General features: G+C 40.8%; 1 long non-coding RNA gene across 1 annotated transcript in view; it reads left to right on the top strand.

Moving 5' to 3' along the window:
* The window catches only part of LOC130453745 (uncharacterized), a 41,073-nt gene extending 26,399 nt beyond the window's left edge, over window positions 1-14,674 (top strand). Inside the window, exon 3 of the long non-coding RNA XR_008911282.1 lies at window positions 7,289-14,674. This is a non-coding gene — a long non-coding RNA (uncharacterized LOC130453745). The remainder of the gene's footprint in view (window positions 1-7,288) is intronic.
* Window positions 14,675-20,058: the final 5,384 nt, after the last annotated feature.

Here is a 20,058-nt window from a genome sequence, read left to right as displayed (position 1 = left end):
AAGGGTCAAGAATATGATCCACTGGTAGTCCAGAAGTGGAATTTGCTAGAATCCAGACAGCAAGAAGCCACGTCCCAAGTAACTTGTTTGACCTAGACCAGCAGTAGCAAAAATGAGGAGTCCCTCATCCATTGCTGCATATGGAAGTGAATTTGGTGAGCCAGTGCTTTGTAGAAATTTTGTTAAGTGTGAGCGTATTCTTCTAAGGGACCAAGGCAGTATAGGGGAGTATGCCTCTAGGTATTGAGGGAAGCACTGGAAACTTCTGTTCTTATATCTTCACAGTAAAAAGTATCTTTTTGTAAAAGCTAATATATAGTAGCTGGTCAAGAGGAGCTGGGATATTAATCTCTGAAAGCTAGTGGAAGTGGAGCGGGCAGACCATACTGGAATAGGGATAGAACCAATAATCCTAGAAAAAGCTACTTCTACTGCCCCTCAGAGATACTCCTAAAACTCTGAGAGCAATATATAGCTAGCCTTGCTCTGGGAATCTGAGCTATTAATATATATATGTGTTGGAAGAGTTTGGTTAAAAATTGCTGTATCTGCATATTCTATAATTTTTTAAAGTATTCCTTGATTGATGGGAACATCCTCTAAGCTTCCAGTTCTTTTCTATAACAAAAAAAGAACTTCTATAAATATCTTTGAACATATGGATAACTTCCTCTTTCTTCGATCTCTTTGGGATATAAGTATAGTAGCTCTATTATTGGTTCAAAGGCAATGCGTGGTTTAGTGATTTCTTGGGCATGTTCCAGATCTTTTTCTAGAATGGCTAAGCCAATTCATAGGCCTATCAACAATGTATCAGGATGCCTATTTTCTTAAGGCTCTTCTGACAATTGTTATTTTTCTTCATTAATTTTTACCAATATAATAAACATGAAATGGAAATTTTCTCTAATTATTACTGATTTGGAGCTTTTGTGGTTCTTAATGGTTTGGATTTGTTCCTAATTAAATGCTAATATCCTTTGACCACTTATTTATTGGAGAATGACTCTTATTCTTTTAAATTTGAATCAGTTTCTTCTTGATATCCTAAGTTCTTGCTATATGCAAAACTTCATTAAGTATCTACTACAAAGTAAAATCCTATGCTAGATGCTCTGGCTACAAAACAAATGAAATAGTTTCTGATATCAAGGAGATTACATTCTGCTGCTTCTTTTCTGAAGCTAAAATTATAGTCATAGAATTTTCTGAGTTGAAAAAGACCTTAGGATTGGCCTTGTCCAAACCTTAGGCAAAGCATGAATATATTTATAATATATTTATAATATTATTAAAATATGTGTGTATCTATAACTATACATTTGTTTGGAAGTAGAAGGTTATAGTTCCCTGATTTTTTTTTGGCTTCATTTTTGAAATAGATAGTGGGCATGTTACTAGATCTAAAGTCAGCAACACCAGAGTTCTCCCAAGGAATTTGTTTTCTATTGAGGGATATAACATATAAGTGCACAGTTAAGTAAATATAACATTCTTTGAAGAAGGAGAGAATAAAAGCCATTAGCAGATTAGAATAGATTTCCTGGAGAAGGTGGTATTTCAGTTGAGAGTAGAAAGAAAGTGGGGATTCTAAGAGAAGGAAGTGAGGAGGAAATGTATTCCAGGCATAGATCCAACTAGAAAGCACTCTTTACAAAAATAAGGAACTACTAAAGTAGGGAAATATTTACTGCTCATGGGCACACCAAGCTAATATAATAAACATAATAATTCTTCATAATTTACTTATTCAGTGCCATACCAATTAAACTACCAAAGAATTATTTTATAGATCTAGAAAAAAATGACAATAAAATTCATTTGGAGGAACAAATGGTTGAGAAGCTCAAGGAAAATACTGAAGAAAGTGGGAGAGAAGAGACTTACCAATTCCTTACAAGAGATAAAAGGTTGGATTTGGGGAAGAACAACCAGGAATGTAGTAGATGGTATTTGGAAAACATGAGAAGATGACATGTCATATCATCAGTTTAGATCTTGTAATCTTCTTTTCCTTCCTCTTCATCCTCATTTCGATGTCTGTCCAACATGCCCTTCCCAGGTTAATGCTGCTAATTTAAGCCTTGACTGACACCACCTCACTTAGCCTCCTCTTTCCCTCAGATCTGAGAGGGGAGTACCAAATCCCTCCTAGTGCCTTCCTTTACAAAGAGCAGGAACAAGATGCCACCTGGTGTCCCATCCATCTCCCCTCTCTGTCTCCTGCTGCTTTCTTGCCTACTTTTGTATGTTGTCTCTCCCAACTAGTTTATAAGCTCATGGACAGCAGGGGTTATCTTATTTTTTATTAATTATATCCCTAGGGCTTAGCTCAGTGCCTGACACATAGTGGGCACTTAATAAACATTTTTTTGGATTACACTGGATGATCTCCCTTCTTTCTCTTTCTCACCTGGAGCATGCTTAGGACCTCTTTCCAGACAATGAGCCATCCTGACGGAAGGATGAGGGCTAACTCACATAATCCACTATATCTGGACAGTTCCAGGCTGTGCTTTATATCCCATCTAACCATCCACTAGGAAAGCAAGGACTAACTTGACATCTTGTCATCTGCCCAGCTGCTAACTATCCCTTCTTCTTCCCTTAGTTTTCTACCTCTTTTTTAAAAAAAATCAAAGCAATACAGGAACTGCTCCTATAGATGTTATGATTTTCTGCACAATGATTCTTCTCTCAGACTCTAGGATTCTTCAAACCCAAACTCCTTTCCCTGGCTACCACTTTCCAATATGTATGATATCTACCTATTAGAATATAGTATAGTAGTAGTCTCTCGGTAACTGAGGATGACTATTGTCTTTGTGTGTTTTTGTGCACAAAGATACTTGTGCATGAAGGAGATTTAAGTGGAAAAGTCGATGCACAGAGACAGTCCCACTCTCTCAGCGTTGGAAGCCTGGGTCCAGTGGCACGAAAAGTCATTACACCTGGAGACTTCCTCAGCTGCATTGGATGGCCGTGTTGTCTTTTGTGCTCCAACATGCCCTAAGCACTCCACAGTGCTTTGTTGCGTCGCCATCTCAGCCGTTGAACCTTCTTGGTTCTTCCTTCTGGTTTCTTCCATCTATTCTGCCGAAGCAGTCTTCACATGCTGGGTGAGCAAAGCCTTGGTTCACCAGGGGTCGACGACCTGATGGCTACCCTCACAAGGTTTAGCTGGCCTGTCGAAGCCATTGCCCTATATTAGAATATAGACTACCAATAATAGGGAATGTCTCACTTTCGTGTTCATATTCTAGGGAAAGTATTTGATCTACTTAGCAAAGTGCCCGTCACATACAATGGGAGATATGGGCTGGAGTTGTGATTTCATCAACATGGGGGACATTTATTGCAAAAATTTTCATTACCAATGAAGACTAAGCAACTCATAGTTTTAAACCTGCTTGGGGGAGTAATAAGAGGTTTAGTACCTTGTCTAGGGTCCTTTAGCCAGTAGGCTAACATGAAGTTAACATTATATTGTTAGGGGCAGCCAGGGGGACCAGTGAGTAGAATCCCAGACCTGGAAACAGGAATATTCATTTTCTTGAATTCAAATCTAGCCACAAACACTTACTAGCTGTGTGACCCTGGACAAGTCACTTACCCCTATTTGCCTCAGTTCCTTATTTGTCAAATAAGATGGAGAGGGAAATGGCAGATCACTCCAGTATCTTTGCCAAGAAAACACCAAACACCAGGGTCAGGAAGAGTCAGATAGAACCAACATGATTGAGCAACAACAGAGAGAACCTTAGAGAATCCTGTATCTTTCACAATTGTATGTCAGGGTCATGAATGGGAGGAGCATAATGCCAACTGCTGGTAGAAATGAAATGAGATGATCTCTCATTTAAAAATAGAAAGGAAAGGCAACCCAAACTGCAAGTGGGAATTACTCCCACAATTGCTCTATTATGTCCCAATCCATTCCCATGAACTGGACAGTTGAAAAAATTAGTTGTCACTGTTGTAAGAAAATACTCAGGTTCTTAGTCATTCTCAATACAAGGTAGACTGAGGTCTTTTTCTCATGTTCTATCCCCTCAGCCCTATTCCAGGCATCAAATTGCTTGCATCTTGATCTTTTCTGGCTTTTCATTATAGCTAGAAAACCTACTTTTTGCCTTATTCATCATTACAGAATTTGAGAGTTAGAAGAAACTTCCGTGCTGATCTGATCTAACCCATCCAATGATTCCATGTCTAACAATATTCCCTCTTGCCTCTGAACTGGAGTAGTTTTTCTCAGGAGGCAGTGAGTTCCCCATCACTGGGGATATTTAAGCAAAACTGGAAGATAATTTTTCAGGGATTTTGAGGAGGATATTCCTGTTCAGGTATGGATTGGATGAGATGGCAACTGGCAACCCTTTCAGCTCTGAGAAGATGTGAACTTGCATTCCTGCAACTGAAATGCTCTCTTTGGTTTCTAAAGTCCGACAAACTCATACCTTTAAGAACCAGGAGGATACTTGGTTAACACAATCTAATTTGCCATCAAAAGGAAGCCATACAGAGGATATGTCATTGAACCTCTAGGAAGGAAGGAAACAAACATTTATTAAGTGCCAATTGTGTTCCAGGCACTGGGCTAAGCTAGCAAACATATAGTACTTAAGGGTTTGTGAAATAATTTACAAATATCTCATTTGACCCTCCTAATTACCCTGGTGGATAGATGCTTTTGCTATCCCTATTTTATAATTGAAGAAACTGAGAACAGCAGAGATTTGCCCATGTCAGTGTATGAGGCTGGATTCAAATTCAAGGCTCCTAAACTCCAGGCCCAGTGCTCCATCCACTGTCCTGCTTCCAAGCTCTACTATCTTCTTTCCTTATGTTTGCTGAACAGGATACCTACAGCTTCCCATCACTGATTTTTCTTTATTTTATGCTTTGTCCCATTTTCCATGTCTGCCTACCTTGCTTAGAATCATAGGATGTCAATAATAATACTAGCTGATATTTCTATAGTACCCACCACGTGCCAGATACTATGTGCTCAGAGCTTTAAAATATCATCTCATTTGATTCTCACAACAACCCTGAGAGGCAAGTACTCTTATCCCCATTTTATAAGATGAGGGAATAGAAGCAAATAGAAATTTAGGTGACATACTAGGGCCATAGAGCTAGTGTATCTGTGGCCCTATTTGAGCTCTGGTCTTCCTACCTCTAGGACCCTGTTCTTTGTCCGCTGTCCCACCTACTCAGAGCAAGGAGGGGCCTTGAAGGGTAGCTAGAGAACTCCTTAATTTTTTTAAACTTTTATCTTCCATCTTAGAATCTATACTGTGTATTGTTTCTCATGCAAAAGAATGGTAAGGACTAGGCAGTGAGGGTTAAGTGACCTGCCTGGGGTCACAGGATAATTCTGGGGCCAGATTTAAAATCAGGACCTCCCATCTCAAGGCTTGGGTGTCACCACCTAGTTGCCCCCTTAATTTTTACACATAAGAAAACTAGAGCCCAGGAAGGCCAATGGTTTTCCCAAGACTGCTCAGGAGCAGAGTGAGGCAACAGTTCATGTCTCCCTAATCCAGTTCCACTCTGCCATAATATATCTCTTGTGTGGTTTTGGCCAGATTTGTCCCTTAATATTTATTTCTGTCCTGTACTAAATGGGTTCCCTCTGCAATCCCTTTGGTCCCCATAAGAGGTAAGTGAGGGTAGTGGAAAGAGCACTAGTTTGGGAGTGAAGAGACTTCTATTCAAATCCTGCTGTGCTCCTTACTTAATTAAGTCTGTGTGACCTTGGACCATTCAGTTCAGTGCCTTAGCTTTAAGAGTTTTCATCTATAAAATAAAGAGGTTAAATTTGATGACCTCCAAGGTCCATCATTCCAGCTTGGATTCCATCTTCTATCTCCTCTTTCTTAAATCATAGAAGTTTCACAGGTTCTGGCTACATCTGCTTCCAGTCTCTAGGCCATTGGAGTTGTCCAATAACTGTCTTCTCTCTCCTCTTCAACTCACTACAGATCATGCTTGCTTCCCCATCACATGGATATCGAAAGAGTTTCTTTTCATGTATTTTCATGTGTGTTTCACAGAACAGGTTAGAAGGTCCTCAGGAGCAAGAATCAATGCTTCTCTAAAATAATCATAGATACTATAGGCCTTTATGATTTATCATAAGCTTTACATCCATTAACTCTTTTGGTTTTAACAACTCTGAGAAATGAGGTGCTGGGTAAGATATGATGAAGGTATAGGCCCTCACCTTGAATCCCATCTCTCCTTACTACCTCTGAGATTTTGAGGAAATGTTTAAGTTCTTTGGAGCTTTTTTTCTTTGTAAATTTGGGAGTAGAGGGAAAGCGAGATGGCATGGTAGATAGTGAATAAAGCATCAGAAATAGAGTCAGGAATCCTCTTTTTCCTGAGTTCAAATTTAGTTTCAGACACTCACAAATTCAGACTAATTCAGACACTCATCCTAGGCAAGGCAATTCACCCTCTTTGCCTTAGTTTCCTCATCTGTAAAAATGTTTAGGGAAGGAAATGGCCCACCACTCCAGTATCTTTGCCAAAAAAATTCCAAATGGTTTCACAGAGAGTCAGATGCAATTGAATGACAATAAGTGTTGGTGAGTGAGGGTTGTAGATTAGATGGACTCCAAGGATTTTTCTAGAACTAGAAGGATGATCCTAACTAAGGAAACTGAGAAGCTAAGTAACTTCCCTAGGGGTCAAGGAACAAGCTAGTCAGAGTCAGGATTCAAATCTGCCTTTGTTGGTGTCTTGTGCATATCCACAAACCCAGCTTTTCCTGACTCCAAGTCCAGCCCACTCTGCACTAGACTGAGAGATACTTAAAAAAAAAAAAAAAGCTGACATTTGTATAGTGCTTTAAAGTTTGCAAAATGCTTAATATTTGTTATCTCCATTTGTTCCCATCCTCCTTCTTTAGAATGCTCCCCCCCCCCCCAGGCAGTACTTTGAGAACAATGGGGACTTAATAAATATTGTGGACAGACTGAAATAATTCTGATCACTAGAGTTATGTTTCAGAAAGCTCCTCCAGAGTAATTTGATACCTTAACATGCCTGACTCTGAAAAAGGAAAAGACTTTTTGGGGAGGGATTTTACCGTATCTTTGCTCCACTCCCCACCCCCCTTCTGTGGTACTGTAGAAATATGGGACTTTGGGAGAGCTTTTAAATCTTGAAAAAGTTTTATGACTTTGAAGCAGTCTTTCTACATCAGCGACCTCAGAAATGGGGCTGGGCGGACATGATTTCCTTGTTATAAAGAATTCATTTTTAATATTGACAGATTCTGTCTTGGCTCACATCCAACCTTTGAAAGTGCGGTTCAGAAAACTTGCCGGGCTGCACATAACCCACATTCCTCAGGTAATGTAATTCTGGACCCAAATAGATTCCAGAAGTCTGATCTCCCAAGATGGGGCCCTCATCCTGGGCTGTCTCTAAGCTCTCAGGCTCTGGCCCACCCCTTTCCTCTCCCTCCCACTTTCTCCATCCCTCCAGGCGGAAAGGGTTAAGCAGTCAATTATAGAGCTTACTGAGTCTAGGGAACAGCTTCCTGAGACCCAGGTTGCAGAGATCTGAACCAGTTGACGCACCCTGTGATTGGAGAATTTGTTTCATGTTCTGGATAAAGTCCGAGAATTTACCCTCCAAAATTCCTTGGATTTAGTAACATGTCAATGCATTGTGTTAATGCAAGTTTTTTTTTTTTAAAGGTTAAAAGCCGCCTTCCTTTTTAAGTATGAGTAATCCATCCAAATCCTCCTGAAGGGAACAAAAGGGGTGCCGGTAATTTTCTCTTTCACAAAATGCAGAGACTTCCTCTCTGCGCTCTCAAAGTACTATTCTATGAACTGAAGGGAAATTACACTCCTCACCATTGAAAAAGAGATTATGCAAAATGGGAAGGTAAAGCCAGCAGCCATAATATCAATACAAATACCGGCTTAATGTGCTGCTTACAAGGGGACAAGCTTGCCCATTCCAGATGTGCATACTTGCATCTGTATGTTTATTAATTCTTTCAAAAATTATTTCTATTATCTATGATGTCGGAAGAACTAAAGCTTCCTTAGGAAGATCAAAGTAAAACAAAATATGACTTCAGGTATGTTTGAGGTAATAGAAGGAGTTCAGATTTGTGGCACAGTTTAGATTCTCCCCAGTGTACATGGGGGAACACTTACTTTGTACCACCCTGTGAGGTAGCCAGTGAAAGTTTTATTTCCTCTATTTTTCTGAAAAGAAGATTCAAATGCCTCGAGGTTAAGTAATTTGTCTAAGGTCACAACTATGAAGTACTAACTAAGACTGAAATCCAAAGTCTTCTAACTTATGTCCAGGGAATTTTTCAATATTGCAGCATTGGTGAACCTTTTAGAGACTGCATGCCCAAACTGCACCTTCAAGCTACCTGGGTCCCCCACCCCTGCCACAATACCCCACAGAGTGGAGGGAAGAAGTGCTCACATTGGTCTGCTGAACAGAGGAGTGGAACATGCAAAAAATGTCCTCAGCTACTTCTGTGGCATATGTGCTACATCTTTGCCAACAGAACCCTATGATGTCAATCTTGTTGGTTTCTTCCATTGATTATCCTTGATTATGAGAAGCCTCCATTTAAAGACCTGTCCAAGGATTGTCTTTCTGATATTTAGATAAGTTGGTAAATAGAGCATTGGGACTGGAGCCAGGAAGATGCAAGTTCAAATTCCACTGGAAACATTTCCTTGCTGTGTGATCTTGGGTAAGTTATTTAACACTGTTAGTTTCATTTTCTTGTATAAAAATGAGTACAAGGGGCAGCTGGGTGGCTCAATGGACTGAGAGCCAGTCCTAGAGATGGGAGGTCCTCGCTTCAAATCTGGCCTCAGACATTTCCTAGCCAGGTGACCCTGAGCAAGTTACTCAACCCCCTATGCCTAGCCCTTACTGCTCTTCTGCCTTGGAACAAATACATAGTATTGATTTAAAGACAGAAGGTAAGGGTTAAAAAAAAGGAGTACAATATTTCAATAGTAGTACTTGTATTTTATTTTATGAATTTAAAAGCATTATTATGGGAAGGGGGTTTATTGGCTTTATCAGAAAACCAAAGGAATCTGTGAAACCAGCAAAGTGAAGAATCATTCTGCTAGGTCTTTTGACATTTCTTAAATACGAACAGAACACTTAAGAGGTTCATCTTTTATCTCTGACTCTTATCACCCTGATTGGTCCTTCCTTTTTTGGACATTTCTTCACTGATGCCCCTTATGCTACTCTATCCACCTAAGTTATGATTGGAAATATGTTGCGCTTTACTTGTACCCACCATATATCCATTATCCATTGACATAGTTGGAACTTTAATGCCTCAGAGACCACAGCCTTCAAAGATCCCTAGCCATCTAATATCAGTGATAGGCCATTCATGTGGGTAAAGAAAAGTCTTTATTCTAGAGGTCCAGTTGAGATCAGTTATAGGATTCTGCAGTTTTCCAAATACAATCCAACCAGCTCTTCTTCTCCTATTGATTTCTAGGTCCAATTTATTGTCCATCTTCAATGCTTGTCCCAGATGTATGGATTGTTACTCCAATCTGTTTTCAATAATCGTGGATCCCATTGGGAAGGCCATGTAATTTTCTAGAACTTAGTGTAATCAGCACAAAGTCATTTACAAATAGGAACTGGAGAGAATTCCTTTTCTATTTTCCTTGTGTGCAAGATGTCCTATAAAGCAGAGGTAAACACCTTGGGGAAGCATACATATCCATATTTTATGCCTAATAATCAGTGAACAAAGTTATCTCTGCATTTTCATTGATCAAGGAATATTGTGTGACATTAACATGTGCATGTGAAGCTTCTTATAGGAGAAGAGCTTTTAAAATCACATTTTCCTCTACCAATTCAAACACTTTCTTTGGAATAAGTAAATAGTTAACAAACAAAACGTAATCTTACACATTACCATTGCTCTTTCCCTGCCTTCCACTCCTACCCCAGGTATTCTTTGATCTATTGGCACTGGTCTTCTTGGTATTTTTCTCAAACTAGTAATGCCATGTTTTGGTGATGGCCATTTCCCCTAGGAGTCCCCCTTGCCTGGAATGCTCTCCCTCTTCTGTCTCCTGGCTTCCCTAGCTCTCTTCAAGTCCCACCTTAAATCTGTCCTCTACAGGAGGCCTTTCTTAATTCCTTTTAATTCTAGTGGCTTTCCTCTGTTGCTAATTTCCTATTTATCCAGTTTATAGCTTGTTCATATACAGTTTATGCTCTCTCCCCTAGTAGATTGTGAAATGAGAGCCTTTCTGTGTGTTTAGTACATAATAGTCACTTAATAAATGCTTGCCAACTGACATTTGTATGACAGTAAGGATAGTCTACTCTAAAGAATAATTTACAAATGTAATGGGCATACACCTCATTCTCACATAGAATCAGAAAGTAGGACTTAAAGGACTTGTGGGACTTAGACATAGTTCCATATATATATACATATATATATATATATATATTTTTAAATCCTCATTTTCTCTCTTAGAGTCAGTACTCAGTATCAGTTCCAAAGCAGAAGAGTGATAAAGGCTAAGCAATTGGGATTGAATGACTTGTTCAGGGTCACACAACTAGGAAACATTTGAGGCCACATTTGAATCCAGGACCTCCCATCTTTAGACCTGATGCTCTATCCACTGAGCTGTCCCCCCTTTCAATATACTTTTCAAAGAGACCTAGGGAGAAAAGGGTTCTAGAAAGATAGTTAAGAAAGTGACAAACGTAGATTCTTGAATGGCAATTGGGATTTTCAGAACTGGAGATAGAAGATAACTTCCCAACATGGCTTTGCTTTCTAGCTTGCTTCACTTTCTTGAAGGCCTTTCTCTTCATATATCTTTTTTTTTTTAAGTATCTAGAACCACTTCCCATAATTCCCCTACCTAGCTATCTTTGTAACACTCAGGAGTCATATCTCACGCTTATCTGTCTACATCCCCTCTCAAAATCCTTTATCTACATGTTTCTTCAAATTGTGTCTGGAATCAACACTGAAAGTACTTTAGGGTACACGCATAGCATTGAGATCAGCATTCTACCCACATATCAGAAATTACATTTCCTTCTGCATACTTGAAAACATACACATTGTCCCAAGCTTGGGTAGAAGCTGAGTTATATTCATATCTTCTTAGTGGAACACTAAGAGGACACAGGAGTGAACAAAATCTACGTGGTTCCAAAGTTGAAAAGAACTCTGGTCACAGCATGATGTGGTAGAGCAAATATCGAAGTAGGAGTCCTTTGGGTGCTGGTTCTGTCACAATCCTGACCCAGTTATTATCAAATCATAGCCTCTCTAGGAGTCTCCGCATGTTCATCTGTAAAACATGCTTCTTTGTACTAAAAGATCTTCAAGGGCCCATTCAACATTATGATTCCAATATTAATGAATCTCCCAAGCAAAAGCTTAGCCATTATCCTATTGTAAACATGAATTTTATAGGAGATCAACCCCTGAGCTACAGGAAACAGTCATATGGCATAAGGGTATACTAAAACCAGTTTGAACTAACTTCCAAGAACCAATTGTTAAATTTTCAGTGTGAGCATTTACACCATGGAAACTGGCAAAACATATAAATCAGGGCTTTATTATTTTGTTGATTGTCTAAGTTTAAAGAAGTGATGGAAAATGTTAATAAAGGAATTAAATTTTAAAGTGTATTATATGTATTTTTTCTTTTGGAGATCCAGTTGCTAAACATTTACCACCACACTGTTGGATATAAGTAATTAGAGATCCCTAGGACCAAACATTAAGAATTTCCAAATTGGGGTCAGCTAAGTGGCTCAGTGGATTGAGAGCCAAGCCTAGAGAAGGGAAGTTGAGGGTTCAAATTTGACTTCAGACACTTCTTTAGTTGTGTAACCCATTGCCTAAGCCTTACCACTCTTCTGCCTTGGAACCAATTCAATCAATATTGATTCTAAGATGAAAGGTAAGGATTTTTTTAAAATTCTGAATTATTTGAAACTATGCATTTGTGTGTGTGTGTGTGTGTGTGTGTGTGTGTGTGTGTGTGTGTGTGTGTGTGTGCAAGAGCAACATAACTATAGAAGCCCAGAATCTCCAATCTGGAAAAAACTTTGGAGGTTCAATGCATGCCCCTAAATGAGGACCATCTGGAACATCTAACCTATATATGAACAAGAGTTTCCTCTACACTATCTCAGACAAGTGGGCATCTAGCTTCTGCTAGAAGATTTCTAGAAGAGAGAAACTCACTAACTCCAGAGACAGCCCATTTTATTTTCACAAATCACTAGATGTCAGGCTATTTTGCCTTGTATTGAGCTGAAATCGACTGCTCTATAACTCCAAGCTAGGGCTACTAGTTTTATCCTGGGACAAAGCCAAACACAGCTAATGCATCTTCTTTGAAAATGCTTTTCAAATTCATGAAAATGCTGGTATGGTTCCTCTAAGTCTTTTCTTCATGATAAGCATTCTCAGTTCCTTTAATAATTCTTTCATGGTGCACTCTTCAGTCCTCTCATCATCCCCTGCATGTGTTCAATGTCGGAAATGCATTTGAAATACCCTTCCTAAAATGAGGTGTCTAGATCTGAATAGAAAACTTTAGTCTACCAAGGCCAGAGCACAACAATGCTAACATCTCCTTTATCAGGGATCTCAATGCAGTTTAAAGTTATAACTGTTTTTGTTTTTGTTTTTTTGCCATAACACTATTGATTAAATTAAGTTTGCAGTCCACTGAAATCCCTAGATCTTTTCTTCCCCTCATGTTATAGGGCATTTAGTGATAAGCTGGAGCCTGATCAATATTTTGAGGACACTCTCATTTTTGCATTTATGAGCATGGAGTTGGTGATATATAAGCTGAAGAAGACTTTTGGAAGATGTGATAGCTCTCCCAAAATATCTGGAGGATTGTCATATGAAAGAGAGAGTAGATTTGTTCTACTTGTCCCTGGGACATCAGAAATAAAATAAATGGGGGCGGGAGGGTGAGGGGGGAGATTTCAAAGAGGTTCATTTCAGCACAATATGAGGGGAAAACAAGACAACAACAAAAATCCGAGTAAGCTACTTAAACTTTTGGACCAATGGCTGCCCAGAACTATCTAACTGCCCAGTTCCCTATCACAAGAAGTCTCTATCTGGAGACCAGATTTGGTGATCCATGGGGAATATCATAGAGAGGATTAGTAGAGAGTTTGGTGAGAGACCTCTGAAGTTTCTTCCCAATCCTGGAATTCTATGACTGAATATGGAGGAAGAGCAAAACTTAATTGGGGATTTATTTTAGCCCCTTAGCTCTAATATGAATGCCTTCTCTTGGCTTGGTCCAGAGGCTCAGGTGCGCTTGGCTTCAGTAAGAGTTCTAAAATACTCCCTCTCTTTGATATGTGCATACATTCTAATTAATCTTCATTAAGCTGGGCCTTTAAACAGATGCTTATATTAGGGGCCTTTCCTGTTCAGGTCTGGTCCAGCTAAGTTCTCAGCTCATTCTACAAGACCCAAGGGTCTTATCATGCTGAAGGCTGTTCAACATTTGACTAGGAAATCATCATAAAATCTTCCAACTCAATGCTCCTTCACTGATTTGGCAGCTGTTACCAGTTGAAATGGTAATTGAAGCTGGTCATGAGTCTGGCACTGACAGGCCTTTCCAAAGAGGTGATTGGCTCAGAGCAGATTGAGGGGGAGGGACATTATGAAGCGAACCTTGGTGAGCCTCTCAGGTCCTTCACAGATTTTCTCTGGTCCAGTGGCCCTTCTTCACATGCACATTCCTAGAGTGAGACTTTCTCTTTTTGCCAGCAAATAATGGAAATGCTCTCTTCTCTGTAGGAAGATGATGTTACTGACCCATCCTCAGAAGGGCAAACCCTCTGAATTATTCCGCCCCAAAAAACCAGAGAATCCAAGTTGGAAGGAATCTTAGATGAACCCTTGCCGTGGTGCTGAATCTTTTAATAATATAAGTGCACAAGGCTCTAGCCTCTGAATATTTTCAAGGATGAGGAACTCTATTTCATGAAACAGACTGTCCTGAGTACGAGGGAAAAGAGACATTGCCCATTTCAGTAGCAGGGATGGGTTTCCACTGGGCCAGCCACACTTGCTCATTCAGCTTCCCTCATGACCAAAAGCATATACTTCTAGGCCATGTGGCCAGGGCTCAGGCCAGGGCTCAGCGGGGGAAATAGTCGGGCTGGGCAGACACCATGATGGTGAGTCAGAGCCAGCCCCTGCCCCTACTGAGCCCTGGCAGGGGGAAAGCTTTTCGGAGAGCCAAGCTTGAATAGCTCCATGTGGAGATCAACTTCATACGAATGACTTCATGCTTGGGCTTGACAGGATTGTCCAATAAACTGCATTTGCCCTCTGCAGCCAATGGTGCACTGGGGGAGCCAGGGAGCTACTTACTTAGGTTTTAGAAATTTCACTTACCTGGGAAATCAGAGAGGGCCGATATCATCACATACTGCCATGGGGACTTTTGAGATTCTATATTCCTAATCTGGACCCCGGATAAGGAGACCTTCCTTGATCTTCTATCATTGGGCGACAGTTTGTCATCTTAAGGTACTATCTGGCTGTGACTTCTTTTGCTTCTAGATGAAGGCATGGAACTCCCAAATTCTGTAAACTTGGAAAAGGAATCTTAAACTGAATTTCTAGTCTTAGTCTATGTTCAAATTCTTTAAATGGATTTCTACTAAGCAAAGGATACCTGCAGTGCATATCCTCATTTTGATGGATGTCATAGTTTTGTTTGTCTGAGGTTCCTTTTTGTTTGATAAATTATATGAGAACAGGGTTTGTGTGTATTTTTAACTCTGTACCCTAAACACTAGGGAATTCAGCTAATATTCATTGATTGATATATATCCTAAGATGTAAAAGACACAGAAACAACCAAATGAAAATGGTTTCTACATATGGTGCAAGTTTTTACATCCTACACATGCCAGAGAGGTAGGCCTATTTTGGGAGATGCAAAGTAAATATAAGATGACCCAAGTTTGGACAACTAGGTGGCTTGAGTGGATTGAGAGCCAGAACTAGAGACAGGAGGTCCTGGGTTCAAATCTGGCCTCGGACCCTTCCTAGCTGTGTGACCCTAGGCAAGTCACTTGACCCTGTTGCCTACCCCTTACAGCTTTTTTGTCTTGGAACCAATGGATGTATTGATTCTAAGTTGGGAGGTAAGGGCTTAAAAAATAGGATCCATATGTCAGAGTATGTTTTTTATGGAAGTGCCTTTATTATAATCCTCTTATTAAAAATGATAGGAGCAATATCATAGCCTGTGGTCGTTCGTCCTTTGTTTTTGAAGGAGATAAATGATGTGAGGATAAGTGATGTCTTGACTTGCATGCGAGTTGGATTTTAGTGAGTTGCATAAAGAAGTCCAGCGGCAAGCCAAAAGTCAAGTTGACTATCAATAGCCCATGATGCAATAGGAGGTGTCCTCGATGTCTTTGATGTCTGACCAAGCTGTAGACACTCCACTCAGTTTGCTTTCATAATGTTTTGCCTTCATGGCAGTTGGAACAAACTGTTCTCCTCTCCTATTCCTTCAGGAAAAGCCTTCCCACGTGTGGGGCAGACATTCCCTTAGGTTGTCCACGGCTCCCCTCAAGCTGGTTTAGCCCCGCTGCTGAGGTGGTTTTTACCGCAGTGGAGCTGCTGCGCGTGTTACACCTTCTTGGAGCCACTGGTGATGGCTGGGTGACAGGTGAGCCCCAACAGCACACTAAGGTCTTCCTTTATGCAGGCGAAGCTCCTGAAAAGGTTCTGAAACGGTGCTTGAGATCCAGTTATCTCAGCGATCTAAACACTGTCCTAGACACAAAAAGCCGGGCACGAGGAATCATTGGCTGCCCTCTCAGGGGACTGACTGGCAAAACTGCATGACCAGCTCTCCAGGCACTCAGCTGAATCCAGGCTGCATGGTCACGGAAGAGCCCTGCCTGCTCTGGATGGCCTCCTTCAGGTATGACTAAGGTTACTTCTTTTTTTTTTAAACCTTACCTTCCATCTTAGAATCAACATTGTGTATTGGCTCCAAGGCAGAAGAGCAGGAAGGGCTAGGCCATGGGGGTGAAGGGACTTGTCCAGGGTCACACAGCTGGGAAGTGTCTGAGACCAGACTTAAACCCAGGACTTCCCATCTCTGGGCCTGGCTCTCCATCCACTGAGCCACCCAGCTGCCCCCCACCAAGATTACTTTTGAGAGTTAACTAGCAAACATCCAAACCGAACTTGATGTATAAGACCCACCTAAATCAGGCCACACCGTCTGTGCCACTCATTCTGACGCTCATCCTCGGCCTTGTACCATTTCTTAACTATTTTAAGCGTGTGAACACAAGGTCCAGACAGGAAGGAAAATGTTTTTTATTGCTCTGGTATTCTTGTGCCTACAGTACTTTCACAGGGTGAGCACTCACTCAAGCCTCAGTCATCATCGTCATCATCATCATCACCCATGATTCACATTTCTCTAAGGGTTTTAAGGTTTATAATGCATTTTCCTTTGAGAGGGAGGTTATGTAAATAATATAATAATATAACTGAAGTTAATTGAATTATTAGGGCCATACAACTTTGAGTGAGATGCGTGAGCCCGAGCTCACATTCAGGTCTTCTTTCTTTACGAGCAGGGTTCTATCCAATCAATAAAGGAACACTTATTAAGCACCTAATGTGTGCAAGATACTTCTGAGGACACTAATACATATGAAACAGGAAAATTCCCTGCCCTCAAACAGCTTGCATTCTCTTGGGTGAACTAACAAAATAACACCTCCTCATAGGCTGTGGTTGTGGTTCAGGCATTTTTCAGTCACATCTGACTCTTTGTGACCCTATTTGGGGCTTTCCTGGCAGAGATACTAGAGTGGCTTGCCATTCCCTTCTCCAGCTCATTTTACAGAAGAGGAACTGAGGCAAACAGGGATGAGTGACTTGCCCAGGGTCACACTGCTAATAAGTGTCTAAAGACATATTTGAACTCAGGAAGATCTTTCTGATTCCAAGCCCAGTACTCTATCTACTGTACCACCTTGTATACTATATACTCATATAGGTACGTACAAAATTCATGTAAAATAATATAGAGTAATAAAAAATAAAATATTAGCTAGTTTGGGAGGGGGAAGTCGGTAGCCTCTGGAAGGGGTTGGGAATGGCCTCGTGCAAGAGGTGGGATTGGAGCTGAGCTGAAGGAACTAGAAAGAAGTCGGGGTGAGGAGGGAGTGGGTTCCAGGCACAGAGGAGCTGCGGGGCCAGGAGATGGAATGGCATGTGTGAGAAACAGCACCAAGGCCAGCTTGGCTGGTGTGCAGAGCGCCTGAAGGCCAATAATGCATTAATAAGCTTGGAAAGATAGATTGGAGCCAAGTTGTGCAGGACTTGTAAAGAAATTATCTCCAGATCCCCGATCCTCAGACAGAGCTCAGTTTCCTCCTCCCTCCACAGATGATGATTATCGCTATAACAATAGCTCTCATGTCTCTGCATCTGCCCTGTTTCATGGATGAAGTTTAAGGGTCTCACCCAAAGTCACCCAGCTGGTGTAGTCAATGGTAGGACTCAAACCCAGGCTTCTGAGCCCTCTGTCAGTGCTCCGCCCCTTGGGGGCTGAATCAACTTGGTGCAGCTGTGGGAAGGCAAGATTTGCCATTGGTTCTGGTGCCATAGTCCCTACCTCGAGCCCAGTTCCCTGCCTCCTGGTTGGGGGGAACAGTGTTCTCACAGCAATGATTACTGATGCTCAGTCACTCAGTTGTGTCCGACTCCTTGTGACCCTGCAGACCATAGTATCCATGGGGTTTTCTTGGAATGGTTTGCCATGTCCTTCTCTAGTGTACTAAGGCAAACAGAAGTTAAGCGACTTCCTCAGGGTCAAAGGACCAGTTTGAACTCAGGTCTTTCCAGACTTCAGGTCCCGTGCTCTAACCACTGAACCATCCAGCTGCCTCCTAATCATTAGAGAACTCTAAAATTTCAGAGTTGGAAAAATCCTTAGATATTATGTAATTCCTTCCATTCATTCTTTCCTCTCCATTTCTACTCCTGCTCCCTCTATTCTAGTCCAAACTCTTGCTCTAGTGATGGTATTAGTGAATGTCAGTCCCATTTATCTGCATCTTTTCTTCCCTGTGATCAGGGGCTCTCTGACAATTCCTTCTGCCCTGTTGAACCTTCTGGCTTTCTACATAAAGGTCATACTACTGGTGCTGCCCATTTTTCTAGGTCTATGGTTTCTCTCTCTTTTCTTAAATTAATTTTCTAAAAATTAAAAACTTAATGCTCCACAAATACTTAAATATTAAAAACAAGAGGCCTATTTAAGACATTAATTTTTGTTATTCAGTTTAATCCATTATTCATTTGCTCACTATTTTACCTGTTTGTCTGACTGTCTAACTATTCATCCATCCATCTATCCATTCAAGTTGTTTTTCTGGCTTAGGGTGAAGTTTTGACTCTATTTTTTTTTTGTCCCTGAAGACACTCTCATTTACAAGGTCTCTACAACTGTTTCCTACCTGCCTCTGCCCGTCCCCCATCCCATACCCTCTATCCCTGAAGTATTCCTGAAGACAGGAAGGATATTCATCAATTCTGTCCCACATTTGGATCTTATCTTGGCACCTTGTAGCCTCTTTCTGCAGGTGCCTGAGATTGGGCGCCTGCTGCTATGGCGGAATTGTGGGAGAGGTCTAGGGCCTCCTTTCCAAGCCTGAGTCAACATATAGGATGATACTGAGAATAGAGGCTAAGCTCTAGAAGTCAGAGGGCTTGGGCTCAAATCCTGTCTTCATCAATTACTATATATATATGACTTTAGCCCTTCCTTGGCCTCAGTTTCCTTACTCTAAAATAAAGGCTTTGGACTAAATCTTCTAGATTTAGTGCACATTAGTAGGTACTTGATAAATGTCTGTTGAATAGCATTTTATGGTTTACAGTTACAATAGTCCTATGAGGTAGGTATTTGCCCAAAGCCCAAAAGAATGTTGTTTGTAGAATTGATCAGATTAATTTGTAGTCATACTTTGTAATAGAACCATTAGGAGTTGTAAGGTCGTAGATTTAGAGCCAATATATCCAGTTAATCAGTGGCAGAGTCAGAATTTGAACCCAGCTTCCCTTGCTTCTAATTCTAGAGCTTTAAAAAATTACACCATGAATAAATGAATTCTTAAGTAAGTCCTCTCCCCCATTACAAGTGGGCAACAGATCCCCTCTTAGAACAGGCCTCAGAATCTCTTTGGCCTGATACACTCCCTCAACATTCTGGGAAATAAATATATCTCTTGGTTTGGAGGGTGGAGGGGGGTTAATGGAAGGGGGGGAAAGTTGCTTGAAATAGTTTTTCAGAAGGCTCATAAATCAGTTTCTTATAGTTGTTATGCAATCTATGCTACACAAAATCATTAGTATAAGGGAATCCACAGTGAGGTCAGAGTCACAGAGAATGTGATTTCAATGCATTGCCAAGTGTAGACTACACTTCTGGGCAAATAAAAGTCTCCTCCACCTGGAGGGGAAGCATTGCCTCGGAGGGCACTCCATCACCCTTAGGCGAAGGTCAATTGTCTCCTGGACAAAGAAACAGGATGCATCACTGAGGCAATGATCCAAGAGATTCCAAATTCTTGGCCTCATCATGGTAATAGTTCTAATCTGAAAGAACTTTTTATTTTATTAAGTGTAGATGCTGTTCAGTCATTCTTTCACATCAAAGACACTGATGTTGGATAACCCCCACATGGTACAGAGTCCAGGGTCAGACTGGTATAGGACTCAATTAATTGATGAGCCCAAGAAGAGGGAAAAATGAAATTTCTTAAGGGCTAGAACTTCTTTTTCCATCTCCTAGCATGATGTTTCTGCATATAGTAAGCATTCAATAAATGCTTGTTTCATTGGATTGTAAAAAAGAAACATTATAAAGGGGGAGATATCATGTGAAACAATGGTGTATATACCAGGAATATTGTATGTGAAGTTCTGATCAACAT

The sequence above is a fragment of the Monodelphis domestica genome, chromosome 4 (assembly GCF_027887165.1).
Source record: "Monodelphis domestica isolate mMonDom1 chromosome 4, mMonDom1.pri, whole genome shotgun sequence".
Taxonomy (NCBI): domain Eukaryota; kingdom Metazoa; phylum Chordata; class Mammalia; order Didelphimorphia; family Didelphidae; genus Monodelphis; species Monodelphis domestica.
This window is presented reverse-complemented; position numbering and strand designations above follow the sequence as displayed.